General features: G+C 40.5%; 1 protein-coding gene across 5 annotated transcripts in view; it reads right to left on the bottom strand.

The window, feature by feature from the left end:
- LRRC3B (leucine rich repeat containing 3B) overlaps positions 1-23265 on the bottom strand; it is a 173679-nt gene that overhangs the window by 45252 nt on the left and 105162 nt on the right. For 3 of the 5 annotated variants that reach the window (XM_040549024.1, XM_040549025.1, XM_040549026.1), the window contains one exon: positions 17358-17715. The gene's annotated coding sequence lies outside the window, so the exon portion shown is untranslated. Of the gene's footprint in view, positions 1-621; positions 759-1703; positions 1896-17357; positions 17716-23265 lie in introns of those variants that run through there. The other 2 variants (XM_040549023.1, XM_040549027.1) reach the window with 2 other exon arrangements.

Genomic DNA, 23265 nt, shown 5'->3' with positions numbered 1-23265 from the left:
CCCACGCGGCACCTATGCTGGAACTATCTGACAATGGGCCCAGTCCCGCTGGCTTGAGTCATCAGAGGATTACCTGTAGGAGTAATCCCAGAGAAACCCATGGCAACTTGCACAAGTCAGGGCTGTGGAATCAGCTAAGCAATCACACCGGTATCATTAATTCCAAGCAAGATACAGAAACTAAACTAGAAAATCAGACTCTGAACGTAGCATAGATTTTGCAAACGAGTTTATTCTACAGCTTAATTACTTTGTTCTTTCCTTCTAAATCAAACTAGAAACCCATTGTGTGCCTGTCCTTTTAATTAAGCTGCTGAGAAAAATACTAAAACACAAGCCATATGAACACTGTGGTTTCATGTTGAAGGCTTTCATAGTTACTGCTTGCGGAGGGGCGTGACACATACCTTGCAATTTCAATGTAAAAATTGTTAGACAGATGACCACAAGAAGTTGCTCCAGATTATTTTTCAGCATTCAGAAAAGGCTATCCTTTAAAATTACTCATTTTCTTTCCCTTGACAAATCTGTAATGTTTTCTCATGGTTATTATTTTTTAAATAATTACAGTTGCTTCAAAAGCATTAGCTTATTTTGTCATTTTCATAGATACGTAAATACCTCTGGGCTCACTTCTTTGAAGCAAGCAGTAAACGTTGTTTGCCCGGCTTTCATTCTGACTCTGCAAGTAGTTGGTTTATCCATGCTTTTCAAGTTATTTGGCTCTTTTCATTTTGCTGTCACACCATTTCTGCTCTCTAGGGACATTCAGAAAGACTGGGTGATAACCTGCAGCCTGAACAGCTTTGCCATTTCCTAACGGGCGCTCTAAAAATCTTAAAAAATTTAAAAGGAAGAAGCCGAGAAGAAAAAAACCCACTGGCACATCTGAGGTATTTTCCAAATTTCTGGGGAGGGGAAATCCTGGCCGTGCGCACCGCCATGAAGGCGAGGGAAGAGCCTGCCGCTCCCAGCTCTGGCAAAGACACCCCAAATCCCCACCGCAAGCACCGGGGCATTTCCACCCCGGCTTTAGGGTCGCGGCCGTGCCCTGCTGGGGGCTCCCACTCCCTGCGGAGCCCCCCACCCCCGCGGGACCCCAATTCAGCGGGCCGGGGGCCGCAGGGCTGAACCCGGGGGGCTGCAGCTGCCCCCCGGTGCCTCCCCGGGCTGCGGGGCCAGGCGGTGCGGCTCACCTGGGCGCAGCGAGCTCCGCCGCTGCCCCTGCAGCCCGGCTGCCATTTGTTGCTCGCGTTCAGAGGGAGCTGCCCTCTCTTCCCCATCACCACCACCACCACTGCTCGGCAGCAACTGGTCCCGGTAGGTGTCAAAGTGGAAAAACCCCAGGGCAGAGCAAACGGCGTCCTCCCGGCAAGGCGGGCACGGAGAGGGGCGCGCTTTTTGCTGTGCTTTTTGGGATCGGGGCCGCGAGGCTCAGCCCCTCGCTCGGTACCGAGCAGGGGGTGGCAGCCCCCTCCCCGCAGCCTCCCCGCCCCTTCTCTCCCCTTTCCCCCGCCGCCTCGCCGCAGCCCCAGCCCCACGGCCCCCGGTACAGCCGGGAGCATCTCCGGGGGCCCTGGCCGATCTGTGCCTGGCTCGGCTCGGCACGGCACGGCACGGCACGGCTCGCCTCCCTCCCCGTCTAGTTTCCTCCCGGCTCTGCCGCCTCCCCCCCCCCCCCGTCGCACGACCCCGCAACTTACATCGCGGAGCGGCGCCTTCCCGCAAAACTTCGCGGTGTGCCGCCCCCGGCGGCTCGGCTCGGCACGGCTCGGCACGGCTCGGCACGGCTCGGCACGGCTCGGCACGGCCCGGCCGGAGCGGCGCAACAGGCAGCGCAGCCTCACCTGGAGCGGGGCCGCCGCGCCATGGGAGCGACGGGCGGAGCCTGCCGGCGGCACGGCCGGGGCCGGGGCTGGGGGCGGTGGGGCCGGGGCCGGGGCCGGGGGGGGGCCGGGGCGCAGCCACCGCCCGGCCGCCCTCCTGCCTCCGCCGGGCGGCTCTGCCTGCGCCGCCGCCGCTCCCTCCTGCCCCTGCGCTGCGGCTGCAGGCAGGCGGGGAGGGAGGAGAGAGCAGAGGGTGGGAGGGAGGAAGGAGGAGACTCCCCTCCCGCTGCCACAGGCACGGCGGGGGGATGCTCCCCCGGGGGGAGATGCTCCCCCGGAGCGGGGGTGCCGGCGGGGACCGTCCCCTCGCGGTGCTGGCTCCCCCCGCCGGCAGGGGTGCGGGGGGCAGAGCGCGGCCCCGAGGGGTCGCATCAGTAGGTTCGTTGGTTTGCCGCTCCGAAGGTAATAATAAATAAAAAGGCAAAAGTGTTTCTGCCAGCAGAGGGTAACTCGGTTTTGCAAACTTCCTGCCGCACCGTGGAGTTGTTGCTGGAATAGGTGAGCCTACTGTGCGGCCAGCCTCGGCGTCCCTTTGGAGCAGCCTCGCGTAGAAACCCCTCTTGGATTGCACCATGATTCCTGCTAGGGCGACTTTCCCCTCTAACCCAGAGAGGTTCTTGTGAAATGGACTTTGGAAATACAGGCTCGAAGCAGCATCACCCTCTCTCACTCAAATGCACTTTGGCAATTTTCTACGCTATCTCTCCAAAATAAACTTCCTATTTATCCCGTGCAGCAAAGGGCTCTGTTATCTGTCTCCAGCTGAGAGCGCCTCAGTAGAAGGGATTTGGAAAAATTCATCTCCGCTTGCTATTTATTTGCTTTAAGGTGAAAACCTTCTAAGACGCTATACAGAACAGAAGATGAAATGGCTTGGATTTCCTTGGGAGTTTTTTGCCTCTAACTATTCAAAACTGCACTATCTCCATATAGGTCATTTAAAAAGAAACTGCTGGGTCAGAAGGAGTGCTGTCATGGCCATAGATAGGTAGTCTTTCTCAGGTGGTAAGAAGGAAAAACATGCAATTAATACACAGCTAAATGCCATTCTCCATCATTAAGCATCAGCCCAGGGAGTCTCTAACCAAGTATATACTTAACCTCCTGAATAATCTGTCAGAATCATATTAGTAAGCTAATGTAGGACCAGACCTTTGTATTACATCAACCCCCCTTTCTTTGCTCTTAGGAATATTTGCAAATTGGCTCATGAACATTTTTATGTATGCCTATCATTTTACATTCTTATTAGTGTAAGAGGAAATAACAAATATGATGAAAGTTGATAAAATCACTTTTGCCAGTTTCTTACACATTCCTCACACTCAGTGATTGACTCAACCCAGCTTTGAAGACATAACCAGTTTAAAAACTCACTACATAAGCTTACATTCCTTCTTATAATGGGTTGCATTGTCCTACAAAGTCAGTGACCAGAAGGAGCCAGGACTGGACTGCCAGCCCTGGATTATTTGCAATGGGAAATGACTCTCAGGCTTTGTGAGTTTTATTCCTATGACAGAAATGGACTTAGATTCATTTTAATTCAGTAGAAAAACATTAATCATTGCTGCAAACCCAAAAATTAATGTGCAGGAGCCATTTCTTCAGCTTGTGTTTATATTTTCCCTGTTCAGAATATAAGCTTCTGGCAGCAGGGTACTGCACCCAGGATGGATGTATTTGGTTGTTCATACCCACAGTAGTAATATTTATGTCAGAAGCATTGCAAGCCTGCAAGCCTTCTTGGAGTGACTTGCTGCTGTTAAGTATTTTTTTAAATGAAAAAGAAGATTAGCAGATCTGCTTTTCATTTGGCTCAGCAGAAGAAGGAAGGAAGGGAGGGAGGGAGGGAGGGAGGGAGGGAGGAAGGAAGGAAGGAAGGTGTTTGATTAGATAAAAAAGCCGTCTTCTATGTGGTTATTTCCCTTTAAAATTGACTCTGTAGTTGCATTTTGTAGAACCATTTATATAGTTAAATATCATAACAATATAAGGGAAGACAGATGCTAGCTTGCATGACTTTACATTATCCGTGATATTATTCAGCCTATTGACTTATGTGTGATTGCTTGTGTTAAGGAAAAAAAGAACCTCACAGGACAGAAATATTATTTTTTTGTTGTTGAAATTGCAGCTCATAAACAAAAAAAGTTTTATGACTAGCTGCACATGAGTAGCTGGTTTGCCAGTTTGTATTCTAAGACTCATTCCTGAGAGCAGCTGAGCATCTATAACTTCAGTTGAAATTAATGGGTGTTTAGGATACCTTAGTAAAGGAGCAGAATGTCATTTTTCTTGAGAAAATTACTGTGAAGGGATGCACAGCTACTTACGGTTAAAGATGTCGGAGATTTTTAAGAACTGAAATATAGCTGATGTCATGCTCCCCCTCACTTGGCTGCGTGTACAGTAGGAAGAATGTGTTATTATTCTAGGTGCAAGAAACTTCTTAACTCTTGAGAATATGCTCCATGAACAGACCCAGTAGCAGATTTACTCATTGTCTTATTGGCTCACACATCCATTTTACATGATAAGTAAAAGTGAATGGATTAATCCCCTGTTAGGAAGGAATATAAGTCTAACGGAGAAGAAGAAGGTCACTTGACTGCCCTCGGATAAGAAAGGAACTGCTAACACTTGCTGACTTCTACACATAGATATGAAAATTAAGGAGCATAAAATAGTAGGTGATGCCATATGGTTCTTAAACTTTCCTCATAAAATAATTTTGACCAGTGTTTATAAATATATAAGGACCCAGTACAACCAAACTTTATATAAGATTATTTTTTCTGATGCAAATAAACCAATATAATTCATCGAGACTCTTTGTGATTAAGACTTACTCATACAAATAAGACTATGCGGGATTGCATCCTTAAAAAATTATAAACATTCATGAAATATTTCAGTGGCTAAATTAAAGGATGATCCAATACTATCAGTCCTTTAATTTTCCCGGAAATTCATAACCTTGTGCAACAATCAGCTAAGAACACTGCTTCTTCCAGTGCTGAGATAAATCGAATGACCTTCTCCTTATCCATTAACTAATATTCCTTTCATTAGAGGACTAATTCTTTTCATAGCCAACAATGTATGAAATCCATATTCTAGATGTAGATAATTCCAAGAACTAAATCTCACGACTGTCTTACCTCTGTCAGCATGTGGTTAGGAGTTTAGAGGGGGTATTTATTCTGTTCATGGGCCAGAGTGTGAATTTTTGTAGAGGACAGTGCAAAAACATATATCAGCAGCACATTCTTGGGATTACTCCATGCTCAAAGGGAGCGCACAGGCAGGGCCCAGAGCAGTAGTCTGCACTGAGCCATAACAGCAGCAGAAAGCGTGAAATGTTGTGTTCTGGGAATACTAAAAGCAACACAGACTCTAGTGTTCACACTATAGCCATATTCTTAAATTGGCTATCTGCTTCTGCTGTCTCTCTAGGCCAGTGATGCCAACAATCTCCATACTCCTCTCAGCCCACAGGCACCATCACTGCATTTATACATGTTGAGGTTTTGCCCCAAAAGATTAATAATGGAGAAAAGTGTTCTTTGCAGACAGCCAGCACAAATCCTTTGCATCATTTCATCTTCCTTAATACCTGTCCTAGAAATGTGCACCATTCCAGAGTCCATCTTGTTTTCCAAGCACTGCTACTCTTATGTGGATTTGAGGATTGGGCCTGAAACAATCTTTTCAAGAAGTACCAGTAGCTTCTGTTTTCCTGTATTTGGCAAGTTCTGTCATTTTGAAAGATCTTGCTAGTTGTGCACATACTCCTCTTTCCCTGTTTTAAATAACAGAAAATCCTTCTATTGTCAATATTTCATTAGCTCTGAAAGAGAAACAGCAGTTGTAAAAAAGCTCAGCTAGTTCAGTTCATACTCCACCTAGCTCTTCTGATTTAGAGAAAAATATAGGTGGTGAAGTACAATTTTCTGCTATGAGCCATCCATTGCTTGAAATTGGTGTTTTGGGTTGCTCACAAAATAGTATGCATTTCTAGGACACTATTAGAAAAAGAAGTGGATAGTACATATGTTTAATGCTAATCAAAATGGGTTAGTAGAAGTTAGACCTTGTCAGACATAGTTGTGGAGGTTTTGGTTGTTTAGAAGATCTATATAAAAGATTGCAGGTCTGCATGAGAAAAGCAGCTGTATTGATAGGGCAAACTTGGATTTTTGCAAGGCAGTTGACTTAACACCACATGACGTTTTGATTTCCAGTCCCACATTACATGGAATTAACAGGTCACACATTACGAGGATTAAGAAGTATCTCACCGACAAATTTCAAAATGTAGTCTTTTAATGGGGAGGTTTCGTTCAACGTAGGGAGCTTTCTCAGCAGAGTGAGAAACAGTCTTCATCTAATACATTTTTGTATTGTTTTCAGCAGACCAGGCTTTTCTTTTATTTTTCTTTTATTTTTCTTTTAAATCTTTGCTTTTAAGGCTTGCATATGACACAGTGTATTTTAGCACAGTAAATAAACAAGATATATTACTTCTGCAGTGATTTGATTTGGCTAAATGATCACTGTCCAACAAGCTGCACACTAAATTCATTTTAATGCAGTCAAATGCAAATTAATACCTCTGGGAACCAAAAGCTTGTAGGAATGGGCACTGTCTCAGAAAGCAGAGACTTGGGGAATGACAAAAAAAGTGATTACCCTGAATAATCACCCCTAACATGAGATCTCAGTGCAATGCTGTGGGAAGGACTCAGCACGGTCCTTGCATGTTCCCAAAATATCAAGCACAGTTCTGGTGCTTGCACTTTAAAGAAGATGAGAAAATATTGGAGAAAATCCAAATAGTTTGCAAGTCAAGCACACATCTTGAGATGGCAGGCTTAAAGAGCTGGACATATTTCACTTACTCAAGAAAAGGTTGAGATGGAAAAGATAACAGCAGTGAGCTGTTTCAGTCTTGCTGACAGAAGTACAACTAAATCCAGTGACTGGAAGTTTAAGGTTAGATGTAATCAACCTTGAAATCAGATGCAATTTCCTAGCAGTAAAGGTAATTAAACTCCAAGAGTTTATGAAGGGAGGTGGTGCACTTAACCATTGCTTGATATTGTCCTAAAAACTGATTGTCTTTCTTAAGTATGGGCTTTACTTTGGTTTCTAGGAGATCTTCTAACGGCCAGAGCAGCTTCAAACAGGGAGGGAAAGGGTCACATCAGGCTAGATCCCCTGGTGATCCCCTGAGCCCGACATCCATTAGAATGACGCATCTGTGCAACTTCTTCCATTATGGTTGAAACAAGATGGCTTGAATTACACCCTGCCCACTCAGACATTTGCAGGTTGGCATTAAGGTAATGAGTATAATCAAATTCCTTACTCGAGGGCCCCAGTTGGCTGCCTACAGAGGTGAGGAAGAATCCCTGCCCGACTCATCCCAGAGGATATTTGTCCTGATATATTCTGCAGTAGAAGTTTTTACCTTCCGTTGAAGCATGGATTATTCATTTTGCTGTAGCCAGGAAGAGAGTAAACCAATGCAGAAAATTATTTTAGACATCTGATGCTTGAGTCTGAATTTAACCAAGCCCAAGAGCAGTAGAGATTTTTCTAGCTCACATTGGCAAGCATGGTGGATTTTTGAGTGGATTATCTCTGTGATTGTCTGGGCATGTAAGGCCTAATCAGCTCTCAAATATTGCAGGGGTCTCAGACACTGCTTTAGACACAAAACAGTTTGGTTTCTCAAGGACTAAAATACAATGGGCTAATGAAAGTAGCTGTCTCAACCTTGAGGTACATATACAACATTTAATAGCCACTGGCACAAAAGACAGCAGACTAGACAATCTGATGATCTTTCTTGGCCTTAAATTGTGAGGAAATATAAAGCTGTATATAACACAGTAACAGCCCTGACTTTTCCAATGCCCCCAGGAATACCAGGAAGCAGGTGTTCACACCATGAGTCACAATGCCAAACAGACTCTAGTACATCTGGTCGGGGACAGACAGATCTACAAAGAATTAAAAAACAAAGCAACTCCTGCCAAAATTAAAACAACAAACAAAATAATAATAATAATAATAATAATAATAATAATAATAATAATAATAATAATAATAATAAAATGTATATATACATATAACTGAATAAACATAAATTATCTGTTCCTGTATGTACTAATATGACTAGTGATAACTTGTTTTAAACCTCTTATCCAGACAGTCAAAGAAAGAACTGAAAGAAAACCAACTCAGACTGGTGAAACAGGATAGAAAGCACATTTACATGTATCATGCCAATACATACGCACATTTCCATGACTTATTATTTCTGAATAATATATTTATAAAATGAGAATGTTGTATTAATCATGAATAAGTGTAATTAAGAGTGTGACACTGCAAATTATCCGTAAACAAAATGAATAAATGATGGTGTTATAGATCCCTAAAATGTTTACACCTGGCAGCCTGGAACAACACCATAAGTATAGCTTCATATAATTCTCATCATCACAAGATCATGGATGCCTTCTGTTGCTGGAAGGTAATAGACAAGGACACATTATAGCCTCAGCTCATCAAGATATTCTTCTTCGTTTAGATTTATCACAGGTTTCTCTTAAAATACAGATGTATTTAAGAAATGGGTTTGTCTCCTTGAGTATATGTACAGACTGTAAATGAGGTTTCCCAAACAAATCCTCTGTTGCGTAATTCTGTCATTTTTTAACAGCTAGATGGAAAAAAAAAAAAAAAAACTTAGTATAAATGATGTCCCATCATTGTTTATGACGGGACATATAAGAAGCAACCAGCACTATCCCAGACTCAATTTGTAGGGCATCTGGGCAACAAATGAGAAACTGTGGTGGATTTATTATGTTCCTGAAACAGAAGAAAAAGAGATTTTAAGAAAATAATCCAGCAACAACTAACAATAACCTGTAACATATTCTTTCTAGACTTGACATGTGAGACACTGTTCAGGGGGCAGCGAAGTTATTTCTTACTTTATGTAAGAAAGTTATGTTTATGTAAGAGTGCTGCAAAAACTTGATTGTTCTGGAAGAACTCTCATGCTCTCATATCCCAGGGTATGTTATATTAAGTCTTTCAAAATAATCAACTTGACGTTTCAGGTTGTTTTTTTTTTTTTTTTAATTATGCCTATTAATGTTATGTAGAAAACTGTTAGCCAAATTCATTGATACTGTGTGTATTTACTGAACATGCATATTTTATCTTACGATATTTTACATTAATAGAAAGAGAAGTATGCTGTGTCCCAGAGAAGCTGCCAACCTAAAATCCTGATCCTGCAGATATTTTCACATCTCCTCAATATTACGCACCAAGAGTACTGCCATTGACTTCAGTTGAGCCTTTTAAAGGATTTAAAGTTAAGTGTGTGTCTTTTGCTGACTGACACTTTAGCAACTCATACGGACAAACTAGTAGAACAAAATATGTAAGTTAAATGATCCCTCATGCTCAGTCACTTAGTTTCCATCTAGATAAAATAGGAAGGTATATGCAATTTACTTTTAAAGTAATTCTTGCTCACCAGATGAAGAGTGCTATATAAAAGCTTCTGTTACTTTAAGATCACTTTTTTTTTTTTTTCCCCCAGGCAATTTGTTAAAAAAATGTGCTTTCATCTTCCATGAAATTGTCTTGCATTTATTCAAAATCAAGTAATAATAGAATGGAAATATATGTTATGGTGCAATAACAGGTATGATGGGGAAGGTGACCTGATAGTACCATATATATCCTATGTGTGAAGATTTCCTTCTGTTCACGTCTGATATCAGCTATCAGACATTCCTTGCTATTACTGTTCTTCAGTGTTGGATACTAGGGAAAACAAAGACTGAAACCCTAAGAAGACATGCATTTTTTTCCCACTTGAAAACTAAGCTCTGAGAAAAAGCTGACAGAGATTTTACATAGTCTGTGGTTCTCATAAATATTCTTCAACATCCTCTGATTTAGAAAAATTTAACAGAAGAAAGTTTAATGGGAGCCCCCTGTTGAATTAAGATTTGCTAGTGCAATCTGGATGGAGCAGCACTACAAAAGAAACAGAGGTCCTGGGAAAATGAGAACTCTGTCACCATGCTTTTAGGAAAGGAGTTAAGTATGACTTTCCCCAGAGAAACCTAGTAAGGGAATTTCTGTTACAAGGCACTGATCTTAGGTAAATTGCCAAAGCTGAAGAAGATGAAGAAGACAAAGAAGAAGATGAAGATGAAGAAGAACAAGAAGAAGAAGAAGAAAGAGGATGAAGTAAGCAGAAGTACTTGAAGTGTAATTGCCTCCTTTCTTCCATCTGTCAATAAAATCAGACTCTTTGCTCTTAAGTAGCCGAGTGCACAAATTATGGCTAGAGGTCTTGTTAACCGTTGTGCTGAAAGGCACTTTTGGCTGTCAACCAGAGGGTGTTTAACCTGAATGAACATTAGACCCACTTAAAATTAGTGGTCTGCCAAGAACACTTTCAGGCCCAGTGGAGTATCCAAACCTGTTAGTCAGAACTGACCACTGATTGCAGGGGTGTAATTGCCCCAGATGACCAACAGACCAGAGCAAATACATCATGGGTTCATGGTTTGTCTGGTTGCAGGGTTTATTGCTAGAGGTACAAATGATCTATGTCATCTCTCTCTCTGGAAAACAGCTGGAGCTTAGACCCTCTTTATTTTATTATATCTTAAGGAAGCCAATTGTCCTGTGATATATTCATTTAAATTAATTTAAATTATAAATAAGTAAACAGAATTAGACCAAGGATTTGGCCTGACTTGTCAGCTTGGGGGAAACAATGAGACAAGGTCCCCAAATAATAATGCTCCCAGTACTGGTTCACAGTCTTGTGATCATAGTCATATTAGAAATGCCTAAAATCATCAGAATTAATTTTAAAATGGTCTCTGGAAAGCAGCTGAGCAGTAAGAGAATGAGAGAGAGAGAGAAAAGTGAGGACATTAAAATGGACTGATTAATAAAATATGAATACAGACAAAGCTGTGCAGCTGGGGTTTTACACTAGCATTTAAAAATAGCGATACATATTATTCTACCTCTGGACTTACATCACTTAAAATCTTTTAGAAACATATTAAAATTACCAAAGAGGGACCATTTTGAAATGCTCCCTAGAGTTACGCGTGATAATTAAAAAGAGGTTCATTGTAAATCCTTCTGTCTAGTTCAACAGTATTATCTGCTTACAGACAGCCCTCAGAGGGTACAGTCACAGCCTTGATCTGGCAAAATTATTGCCCGGTGATGATGCATTGTTTGTGCTTACAGTAACTCAGCATGAGCACAGTAACAACGGATCTTATATATGGATGCTACAGTGTTGAAGGAAAAAATATCAACTTCATCATTGATTATATTAATGAGACATTTCTGAAATAGCATTATTTGTCTAAAATGGAGGACAGATCAATTTCAAAAGTCAAGGAGAACAGGCAAGGGAACTTGGAGAGTCAGCTGTACTTCAATTTTCCATCTTAGGAAAAATATTACCATTCTCTAGATCATACAGAGGCATTATAAAATTAAACATAAAAATGAATTTGAGGGAGCTGAGTGGTTGAAATCAGGTTACCAAGATGATAAAATCACTGCATACATATGTGTTCAGAAGGTCACAATCTTAGGAATAATATGAGTCTGTAAAAACAGGGCATAAATTAATATTTTAATTCATCTGGAAATCTGGAACTGTGTACTTAAAAAAAAAGAACTGAATTTGAAGTTCTTATTAGTCATCACTGAGGCAAGACATGTATCTGTATCTGACCTACAAAGAAGCAGATTTTTGAAGCAGCATACGACTGTTTCCTGTTGGGCATGCAATATAGAATTACATTTTGGAATAGCATCCACACTCATGCAGAAGGCTGGCACAGACCTGTGCAATTTTCTTTCATTTAAGCCTTCAAAACAGAACTGAAATTACATCTTGATCTCTTCTTCACCCTAATGTCAAGGAGTGATTTTCATCCTATTCCTTTTTTCCCTGTCCTTTATATTCATGAGCACTTCCTAAATGTGGTGAGAGTTCCCCTCTCTTCATGGCGACATTGTATGTGCCAATCTTGTGTGTGTTTTCAAGGGTGAATAAAAATGTGGCCTCTTACCACAGAACTGTAATGAAACAACATATTCGTTTCTGTGAGAGCTGCACAGGCACTTCCATGCTTCTTACAGTTTAGTTTGAATTGTTGCTTTCATTATGAACCTATTAGTTCAGGGCTTTAACAGAGCCAAGCAGCTCTGCTCCGGGCTACTATTTGGCACACAACACCACCAGTACAAGAGTAATGGTTTGTTTGGACAATTTAATAAAATTCAATATCTCAACTGTTGTCAGGCTCAAAGACAAGCAAAAATGCATGTGGATGTTTTCAGATTTTGCAAACTGTATTCAAATTGAACAAAACATCTTTTCCTTTGAAAACTAACTACAGAAAGAAAAGATGAGAGTTCCTAATTGAAGGTAATTGCCTTGCCAATTTAAGCAAAAACTGTATTACAGTATTGGCTGGCATCCTAAAGGGTAAAAATAATGTTCAAAGATAGTACAGTAAACAATTGTAATTACAACAAATTTGGTTTTATGTATCTGCTGATAATTGAATTACCACAATGTGAGCCATCTGACGTGGTGAGATGTAATGGTGAATTGTATGCTGTGGTCCTTCATAAAGTATTTTGAGGTGTGTCAAAGAAAGCAGTTCACACACCTAAGTACGTGTAATTGTTATTGATTAAGAAAGAGGTAATTCAGTAGCAAACTAAACATTTTTTGGTCATTACAGATCAACAAAGTACCAGTCTTCTAATGTACTTATTAAGGCTAAAATGATTTCAAGAGAGAGGAGTTCGAAAACTGTTGCAATACATTTCTAAGAAATATCATATACTTCATACATTTTATTGGAAATATATTTTACATGGGTTTTGTTTGTTTGTTTGTTTTTCCTGTGGCAGTAATTCCCTACGTTTTCAGAATTGAGAAAGAAGCATAACAGGAGTTACAATACTAAAAGCCTGGCAACCGAAAAATCTTAATTTAGAGCCTTTGACTCAAATGATTGGATGACTTAGGAAACTGGTACTAGGCTATATACTCCTTAACCACAAGACTACTTGTTCAGAGTCAGTCTGAGTTACAGGTGACCAACCAGGTCCTGCTGAGGGCTGATGGGCAGCCCTAAGGAACACGACTCCTGGGTTCTGGGGCCATCCAGAAGGATCTTGACAAGTTTGAGCGGTGAGCCTGTGCAAACCTCATGAAGTTCAACAAGGCCAAGTGCAAGGTCGAAGCAATCCCAAGCCCAAATACAGGCTGAGTAGAGAAAGGATTGAGAGCAGCCCCTTTGAGAAGCTCAACGTGAGCTGGCAATGTGCGCTTGCAGCCCAGAAAGCCAAGCGTATCCTGGGCTGCACCAAAAGAAGCATGGCCAGCAGGGCGAGGGAGGTGATTCTCTCCTCTGCTCTGCTCTTATGAGATTCCACTAGAAGCACTACATTCAGCTCTGAGGTCCGCAGCACAAGAAGGACATGGATCTGTTGGAACAAGTCCAGAGGAGGGTCATGGCGATCATCAAAGGGCTGGAGCACCTCTCTGAAGACAGTCTGAGGGAGTTGGGGTTGTTCAGCCTGGAGAAGAGAAGGCTCCGGGGAGACCTTATAGCAGCCTTCCAGCACCTAAAGGGGGCCTGCAAGAAAGCTGGGGAGGGACTTTTTACAAGGGCATATAGTGACAGAACAAGGGGTAATGGCTTTAAACTGAAAGAGGGTAGATTTAGATTAGATATTCAGAACAAATTCTTCACTGCGAGAGTGTTGAGGCACAGGTACACATTCCCCAGAGAAGCTGTGGATGCCCCATCCCTGGAGCTGTTCAAGGCCAGGCTGGATGAGGTGTTGAGCAACCTGTTCTAGTGCAAGGTGTCCCTGACCATAACAGAGGAGTTGGAACGAGGTGATCTTTTAGGCCCCTTCCAACACAAACAATTCTGTGATTCTGTTTCTATAATCTTTGCTGCACATTGCTGGCATGGCTGTATTGCAGCATACGTGGACAAATGCTTTCTCCTCACATCCCTGCAGACAACATGTGGGATGAAGGAAAAGAAACTCCTCCAGCTATACTTTTTCAAAAATCTGAGCTTCATATCGCTTTGGCATTCACATACAGGCTCCTTTACAAATGCCTGGCAATTACACTCATACCTATTTTTGGAGTTGTCTAACACACTCCAAGAAGCAGCAAGGAATGGAAAAAAAGAAAAAGAAAAAAAAAAGACTACCATGTGTAACTCTCTTTAAAATACAGCACTGTAGTTGCCATATCTTACTACTACTTGTAAGATAAGTGGTGGCATTCATGAGATTTTTTTTTTTTTTTACAGGCACTGATTCTAGTTATGTTTTTTCCCTCAAACTATATTCATTCCAGTTTTCTTGGGGAATGGGAAACCAGGAGGTTGTGGGACAAGAAAAACACTGTTGGACAGAAGATGGAATATTTCAGAAACACTAGTTCTGTGATGCACTTGTCTGGGACAAGTGTATGACCTGAGGAGCAATACATAGTGCTGTAACGTTTCACATGACATGAAGCCCAAAAGGGCTGCTGAAGGATTGTGACTGCACCACAATTTAACAAGGATTGTTGCATTTTGACTGTTTCTCCGAAAGGGACAGAGATTCCCCTTAGTTAACGCACAATGTGTTGTGCTATCTGTAGACACTTTGTTAATTATTAACACTGTTTGATAGATACCCCTAAAAGTGCATATTTTCAAACCCTATGTTTCAATACAATCAACACAAGTGAATCAACACTTGGAACTACCAGTTGCAGCCTCAGTCTTTTTTTGGCCCTATTAGAACATGTGTTGGGATAGTCCAGATAGGGTCTTCTCCTCTGTAGCGGTCCCACCCCACCATATGATAGAGAAAGGTCCCCCTTTCTCTCTATCATATGATAGAAAAGGACTAACTAGAAAATGGAAGTGAGTCTGTGATGCAGAGGAGGCACTTGGAAGAGATCCTTAATTTTCATGCTGTCTGGGATGATAGCAGAGCTTGGTCATCATTTGCAGTTGTTCTGGGATATATCGCAAGGAACAGAGATTAGCCATTATTATTCAGCGTCTGCTTCAGTATCCTCAATATCCTATAAAATTCTGTGCTTTACCTAATTGGGCTAGAAGGAGAAACAAACCAATAAATCTGTTTTTATTATGATTATGTTACCAGTCTGGCAGTAAATGAATGTTAAATATAATCCCTGTGAATACTAGATAATCATCTTCCAATCATAAGAGTAGGTATTAAGAAGCAGACTGTGTATAGAGTTGTAGTTCAAAAAGATTCTTTTTCTTAATGTTAGAGCAATTAGAATAGCCATTTATTATTAATCATCAGTGCCACCCATTGCCCTCAGGGCCAGAGGCTGCCAGTGTAGTTGGAGCAATGCCTAGCCCCTTTTGAACATGGAACAGCAATTGGAAACACATTATACAAATACACATAAAACAAGTTTTTCTTTTCCGGTAAGCTTCCTAGTGGGATGAAATTGGTCAGCTTTAACCCAGTATGCCCTAAATTGTTTGGGATCTTAGAAATGCCCTTCTCATCCATGTCCTAGTGCCGCTGTGGAGACCAGCAGAGAGACAGTGCTACAGTACCATCTTTGTAAAGGGAGGTGCTGGTTGAAATCCTCCATGGTAGGTTTAGGTCCTGATTTCAGCCAAGAGTTTTTGTTTGTTAATGTTTGAGGCATGCTGCTGTGCCCTCATTTTCCCCATCACAACTTGGGGGGGCTGCAAGATGTACGTTTATGGGTACCTTACTTGTATGCCCACCCTGCAGATACTTTTATACTAATGTTGGGATAGATGCTTTGAGTTGTTTTTGGCACCAGACATCTAGAGATGTATTTTGAAAATGTAAATGTAACTAACAGCCTCGCGAGGTTAGCAGAAAGAACGAAGACTGCAGAAAGACCAATTGCTATTTAGTAGACACCTTGTCTCTGTCCTCACTGGTCCAAACTGAATCACCTGGCAGGAGACCTGCACCGCAGAGATTTGCTGGCACATAGGCAGCTGTACAGCAAGGTGCCCAGTGTCCAGGCAATTGATCTCCACATGCTACCACCTGCATTCACAAACCAGATACGGGAGGGAATGAACTCACAAAATCCAAACAAACAGAAGCCTGTGGGCTAACAACAAGCATCCTCAGTACTCATGACAGAGAAACAACTTTCTATTTTTGACTGGGTCATTATCTTATTGAATATGCGTCTTCCCAGACAGTTCAAAGCCATTTTCTGGCAGAATTAGGCAGATGCAGGTGGCTTGTGGTCATCTTATTCTTACTCTTTCTCCATCAAAATTTCTTTGAGATAGGGTTCTGTAAGACCCTATTGCTACTTATAAATAGCACCACAAGTAGAACAGATACTGGGATACCAGCTAGATAAAAAGAGCAGCCCTGAACAGCCATTTTACATCTATAGCAGAGAAGAAAGAAGTGCTATACTACTATAATAGTTGCATATAAAAACATTACAGCTTGCATATTTAAAACATTTAAATTCAACAACTTTGCATTTCTAACAAAAAAAAAAAGTGGGGGGTGGGATTTGCAGGGCTTCCAATACTGAGATTTCAAGATCAGCATTTTCCAATGGTGACATTATTGTGAAATTGTTAACACTGATATGAGACAAGATGCCTGATAGTGTTCTAGGCTAAGTTGTATGAAGGGAGGTATAATTATCCCTAACATCAGTGGCTGCCAGCTCAGTTCTGTATGTTCAGTAACTTATTGCATGAAGTGTTTCATTTTAAAAGAGGCAGGCTGAGGACAAATTAATTATTTAAACAATATATTTTATAATATATACTCAAATCTCAGAATTAAATGTTCTATCTTAACTGTGCATGACTGATTTGTGAGGATTTGTTTTTTCATGACTGCCCTAATTATCATAAGCTTTTTGTTTTTCCGTACAGCTATTATAGAAATAATGATTGATGGGGAAAAGCCCTTAACACTCAACCTTTCAGGACTGCCAAAATTTATGGGCTGATGCTAAGCCTGTACTAGTTTTGTAAAACATTGAGCATATTTTCAGATATAATAAGAAAAAAACACAGAGATGAAGTAAAATATATTAATAACCTGAAAAAGTGAGCATATCAGATAGGTTTTACCTTGTCTGATATATGTAAAATGTAACAATTCAATGGCAGATCAAGCATTACATTTTATTTTTTGCCAGCTGTAAGAATAAAGAGATAAATTACAGTATGAACCTCCCCCAAAAACACTCATTCGTAATATAAATGGGTTCTCTGAGAGAGAGTCTTTGCAGAAAATGAATGTTAGAAATGATCAGTCATCAAAATGGGGTCATGAAACACAAACCTTCAGAGAAGGGCTCGGTATGCCTCACTCTTACAACAACCTCCCAGGAAACCAGGCTGCTCCAAGTATTTATGTCTGAATTGGTATCTGTTTGCAGGCTTCAGATCAGCGAGGAGGAACTATAGTGCCTTCTCGGTTTTTTTTCAGCCCTATCTGGCTGCCACCGTGCTTGAACTGTCAAGGAAAAAATGCTCCGACTTCAGCTTGTGTGCTCTCTTCTCCGCTTTCTGACAACGCCTCTCAGGTTCATAGACGTGCCAACTCAATTGTAATGATTGTCACTAAAACTGATGCGCTGAATTAAAGGTGGAGATGTATGTTAAAATTGCTTTCCCTATTCATGAGAAGTGCCAAGCCCCTGAAAGAAATTTCAAAGGAATAAGAGCATCTGTAAGGGGGTATTTTGGGCAAGTACAAATAATTTTTTGTACAAAGCAAGCACTTTTCATTCTGATTTTCTCATCAGAGGAGAGCAAGAAACCTGAACTTGCAAACTGACAGAATCTTACCATTAAAACTGTCACAATCAGAAACCTAATAGCTTTGCAGAAAAGCAGTGGGATTGGATTGCATAAAATAGGATCGCTCCATTTTTAGTTCACCATACAAATATATCCAAATATATTCTACATTCATATATTATTTTCTAAGGGTTTATCATTAATAAAGATGTAAGTCAGCAAGCAAAAAACAATGTCTTCAGGAGGAATAGTTTCTTATGAATGGAAAACATTTTATACATGAACATCCATCCCAGGGGTCCAGCACCTTTCGTCAGGAAGAGCTTGTAATTGGTTTCACCACGAAAAGCCTTTGGGATCTCTTTTAAATGAGTTTTAGCGGGTAGCCTCTATCAATCCAAGTTTCCCTAAAGTACAGTTTTCAACCCCTCTGTTTCTTTCCAAGGGTTTGTTTATTAGAGACAGAGAGAAGGAGGGAGGGAGAGAGAGACAGAAGGTATAGCAATTAATGCTGTTTAAATAAATGTCAGTTCCAGCTGACTTGACCTACACCGAGGGACAATTCTTTTCAGAAGGTTACTTTTGCTATATGCAAATTTCAGAGCCTAATTTTATGAGATCATGTCTGGAAATATTTCCCTAAAATTCTGTAACTAATACCTCACTATCCATAGCTCATCTGTAGTCACATTCCTCCTCAGCAGCTCCTGACTAGAAGTCTGTTTGGTCTCATGCTTGTCCAGCAATGTAACCACTACTATGAACTGGCATAGCATCTGACTGGCAATAAGCTCTTGATCAGCTGGGGGGCAACTTATCTGAGATGTATTTTAAGCTCAGGACTTTGTTTTTCCAACAGTTCAGTAGTTGTCTGCCCTGGTGTCCAGGCAGAAATTTGGATAGGCCTGGCTCTAGTCCAGAGGAGTCTTTAAGGAGTGTTTGAGCTAAAGGCTTCCCTTGTGTAGCACCCATGGTTTAAACTTCCTCTGAGATAGCTCAGCCCAAACCCCAGCACTCCTTGGAGAAGAACCTATATGTGTCTTGCTGCCTGGCCAGCACTGGCCCAAGCTGGAAAGGCCACACTGTAGCCTAGGCTGCCAGCAAATATCCTGAGTTTAGCTCTGAAGCAGAGCATAGCTGCACTGAACCAAGGCTGGGCTATGGCCAGCCGCAAAGGAAAGAGCAGGGCTAACATAGCTCAGTGGGATTACGCCTACTCTCAGATCCTGGCCTCTGTGGCGACTACATAAGTATCCTTTCCAGAACCAGAGTTTTTTCTTAACAGAGAAAATGATCAAAAAGCTGGTGCTGTGGTTGTTATGCACTGACAGCACTGCAATGGGTACTCTAAGCCCTTGTCCACAACCATGCTAGAAGTCTTCCATCAACTGGAGACTGAAACAATGCTGATTTCTATTGGACCCAGACACACCAGATGACTTTAGGTAAATCAATGAATGTTTCAAAATAGATGCAGTACTTCACATTCAGTCAGTGGAAGCTGAATTAACTCATGTATTTTTAAATGACTTATCACTCATGCATTTACTCCATGAACTGCATCATCTACTGCTCTGTCCCATGGAGGTACAGCACAATGAGGACAGCACTCAGAAAAGAAGGTGGGTGTCCAAACTTCCCATTGCCTTTTATCACTACCAAATATGTCTGGGCTACGATGTTACCCGTACAAGTTAATGCAGTGCCACTGATTTCAACTGGTCTATGTTGAGTTACCTAAGGCTAAGGTATATGGGATGTAAGGACAAATGAGCAACTGTCTGCATGTAATTTTTAATTGAAATGTTAATGCAATCTCCTGTGCGGCAGACAACATTTAAATCAGATTTTCTTCAAATTTGCTGTTGTTGGAAACATATACCAAAATAAAAAAAAAACAAACAAAAACAAAGCAAAAAAAAAAACCAACCACCACCAACAACAAAGCCACAAACAAGATCTTGAATCTTAACTCGGATAGGAAAATTCACAGACCTTTCTTTTTAATTAATTTAAACATCACTAATTTAAACCTCTAAGCTCTCTTGAGTAATTCCGGTAACAGCACTTAAAAATAATGCTCCTGTGAAAAGCTCTCCTAATTCAGAAAATGATCAGAATTAATGTTGCTCATTTCACACAGAAAAAGAAGATTGTCTCCATTGTGGCACGTGCAGAAAGTTCTACTCTATTAGAAAATAAGATCATAAATAAGAGCATTAATACTGGCTGAAACAAACTAGGTATTTAAATATTGAGTAGTGGGTCTTACGAAAGCCTGAAGGGATTGAAAAAATAAAAGATGTGTACCCACAATGGGAGTGAAAACTATCCTTCATGTTTTTAGTGGATAACTAGTTGAGTAACAACCACTCGCACATTTTATTATTGCTATAAATACTTTGTTAATTTTTATTAAATTGATGCCATAATGGCCAAAATTCTCTTCCTAACATGACATGCAGCTGCTGGCCAACTTGGATCAAATATCTCACAGATCAGCTTCCAGGTAGCTCTGATTTAATCCTACCCACTGTAAATGCCTCTGGCTTTGGACCAGTAAGCAGAAGTGCTTTTTATTTAACCTACCAAGTGTTTTTTTTTTCCTATCAAATGCCATTGTGTGGCTCTGCTTCATTGAGACCCCCACATGAATACAGTTTCTGCAAGAGCAACGCCATGCAAAGGAGAGCTAAAGCATTATAATTTTTTCCTGCAGTGACCAATGAAATACTGAAAGCATGTCTTTCAAGAGAAGCCCATACTCTTTTGCCTTGACGTGAGTTCAGCATATGTGGTGTAACTGACCTGATGATGCTTTGGATTCTCTTATCAAAGGTCTGTTGTTCTTCCCAGAGTATAATACAATTTCATTGGTGCATCGGGAAGAACAATTCAGGCAAAGAGCCAGCCTGTAGGCATGTATGATTAGATGTTCTTGGCTGATTGTCAATGCTATTTGTTTGTGAAATTAAATATATAGATTTACATCTGGAAGAAGGATTGCCTATGAGTGTACTTAATAAATGCAACCAGCTAGTTACATGGCATTTCAGTTGCACATACTCAAAATACTAAGTATGCTATTAAAATATCCCTCAGCTAGATTCACACACACACAAAGAAAAATAAATAAAAAAAAAGTAGGTTAATTGTTTCACAAGTTAGTTTGATATGAAACAAGATGTATAAAAATAACTTCTGCAGCATTGTAACTACCTGTTGCCTATTACAACCATGCAAACTCAGCCAAGGCACATCCTTCCTTCTTGCATAATGCTTGTTTTTGTCCCCAGTCTTTTAGGGGCTGGTAACATGGGTTTATTCCTTGGTTTTACTTACAGGTCATCACCACCACAACCATGATCAGTGCAGTTCATTTATTCTCTATTTATTTCTTTTCATGGGCTCCTGATACTTATTAGCAACCTAGAAAGAGCCTAGACTACACCATGGAGAAAGTATCACAGATAGGAAGAAAGTAGGTGGGATTCTGGAGGGAAGAGCAAGATGGCTAATGTAATTTATCTCTAGCTTTAAGTGTGTAAATATGGTATACAGGCTACCTGTCTGGCACTTCTTCCATAACTTAAAAATCAAAATAAAATTCTGACCTTTACTTGTTTCTGTAGAAATCAAAAAGAAGTCATAAAGGCATATGTGTATGCATGTGTGACACTTTCTTTTTTCAACCTATTTACATTCACATGTAGTGGTGAAAAAATAACATTTGAAAAGGAAAAACAAGGTCTGGGATTGTTATTGCTTTAACATATTGCAGCATTCTTCTCACTTTCTTCATTTACTTCTGGAATTGATTTTTGTTTTGCTTTTCTTTCCAATATTAACTACAAAAAAAAGATGCTATGGGGGAAGCAAGATAAACAGGAAGAACTCTGATCTTTTTCCTCACTTAGACTACCGAGATTACATTTCTATTGGTTTGCATTTGAAATGTGTAGGTTTTCAAGGGCTTCTCAGAGCAAAGAAACAATAAACAACAACAACAACAAAGTAAATATCTTTCCAAAGCACTTAGTTGCAAATTGGATGTGAGTCAAGAATTAGTGTTCAATTTAGATTTAAATCTCAGAATGAAAAAGTAATAAAAATTTTCTCTTTTAAGTATATTTGTATCTTGCCAAGAACTTAGGCCCAACTAAACAAATTCTGACACTAGATTCACAGTTGATTTAGACTGATGCTGATCTATTGCCCTTTGTTTAAAACAAAGCCAGGTGAGATCCTGGAAAGATGAATAATATATGCTTGCCTTGTTGTATTATGAGATTACATGTAACCTAGCACTCACAGATTATATTTAGATATTAATTTTTGAAAGGTTTACCTAGAACCTAACCTTTCCTGATTTGCACCTGATTAATTTCAAGTCTGACACTGAAAAAATTTCCTAGGCAAAATTCCCATTAACATTTTCAGTTAGCTCTGAGATAGTATTTAAGAGTTTGGATACAAATTTGCAGAGGCATTTAGGTAATTAAAGATGTAGTTAGGCATCAAGTATGATTCCCAAAAATGCCTACACAGGATCTGGGGCTAATTCACATTGAAAAGTAATGGGATGTAGGCATCAAACAGACCTGATGTTTTGGAAACCCCACTGGGCACTTCCATGCAATAGTAGGTGCCTAACTGCCTTCAGAGTTTTTACTGTTATCCTTCCATCTGGAATTACTTTAAAGTATGGCTCTTGGGCTAAGAGAGAAGAAAGAGTGAGTTGTAATTTTATAAAAACAGATAAAAGAAATGAAAAAATAAAATAAAAAATAATAAAAATAGATGTGCCAAGCCATAAATATGTGCTATGTAACTTCTGGATGTTCACATTTTAAACTACTATCTAAGCAAAATCTCATGAGCTGTGAGGCCAGGAGGGTATAATATATAACTAACAGAATAGATTACCTACCTCTACAAGACTGTTTATAAGAACGCATTTGATTTGTCTTGGCATTTGAAATATATTTATAGCACATGAGCTCCTTTTTCATTGCAAGCCAAGTACAACTATGTGAGCTATTACATTTTTCTCCTGCTGAAATCCAGAGAAATGAAATTGCTGCCTTGAGCCATGTTTTGAACTACTAACCACTGTCACTTGAACCTAGCAAAGCTTTAAAACTTACACTGCAAGACCTCTCCAGAAACTACAATATCCATCCCACAACCCACTCTAAGCCTCTGAGTCATCTGCTGATGAGAACAGACTTTTTTTCAGGTTGCCCAAGGTATTTGCCTTTCAAGTCAGATCATTGCTGAGTTCATAGCATGTTGACCTTACCTGAGTACAAAGTAGATCCCTAATTAGTATTTAAAAGAAGTGCTAGTGTGCCTGAAATGTTTACATGCCACAACGATATATGTGAAACAGCCCCAAGTATAAGGATCTGACAGATGAATCTTGTTGTGTCTCTGTGCAATGAGAT

This window comes from Cygnus olor, chromosome 2, assembly GCF_009769625.2.
Source record: "Cygnus olor isolate bCygOlo1 chromosome 2, bCygOlo1.pri.v2, whole genome shotgun sequence".
NCBI lineage: Eukaryota > Metazoa > Chordata > Aves > Anseriformes > Anatidae > Cygnus > Cygnus olor.
Note: the sequence above shows the minus strand (reverse complement) of the source record. Positions and strands in the feature narration are given on the sequence as shown.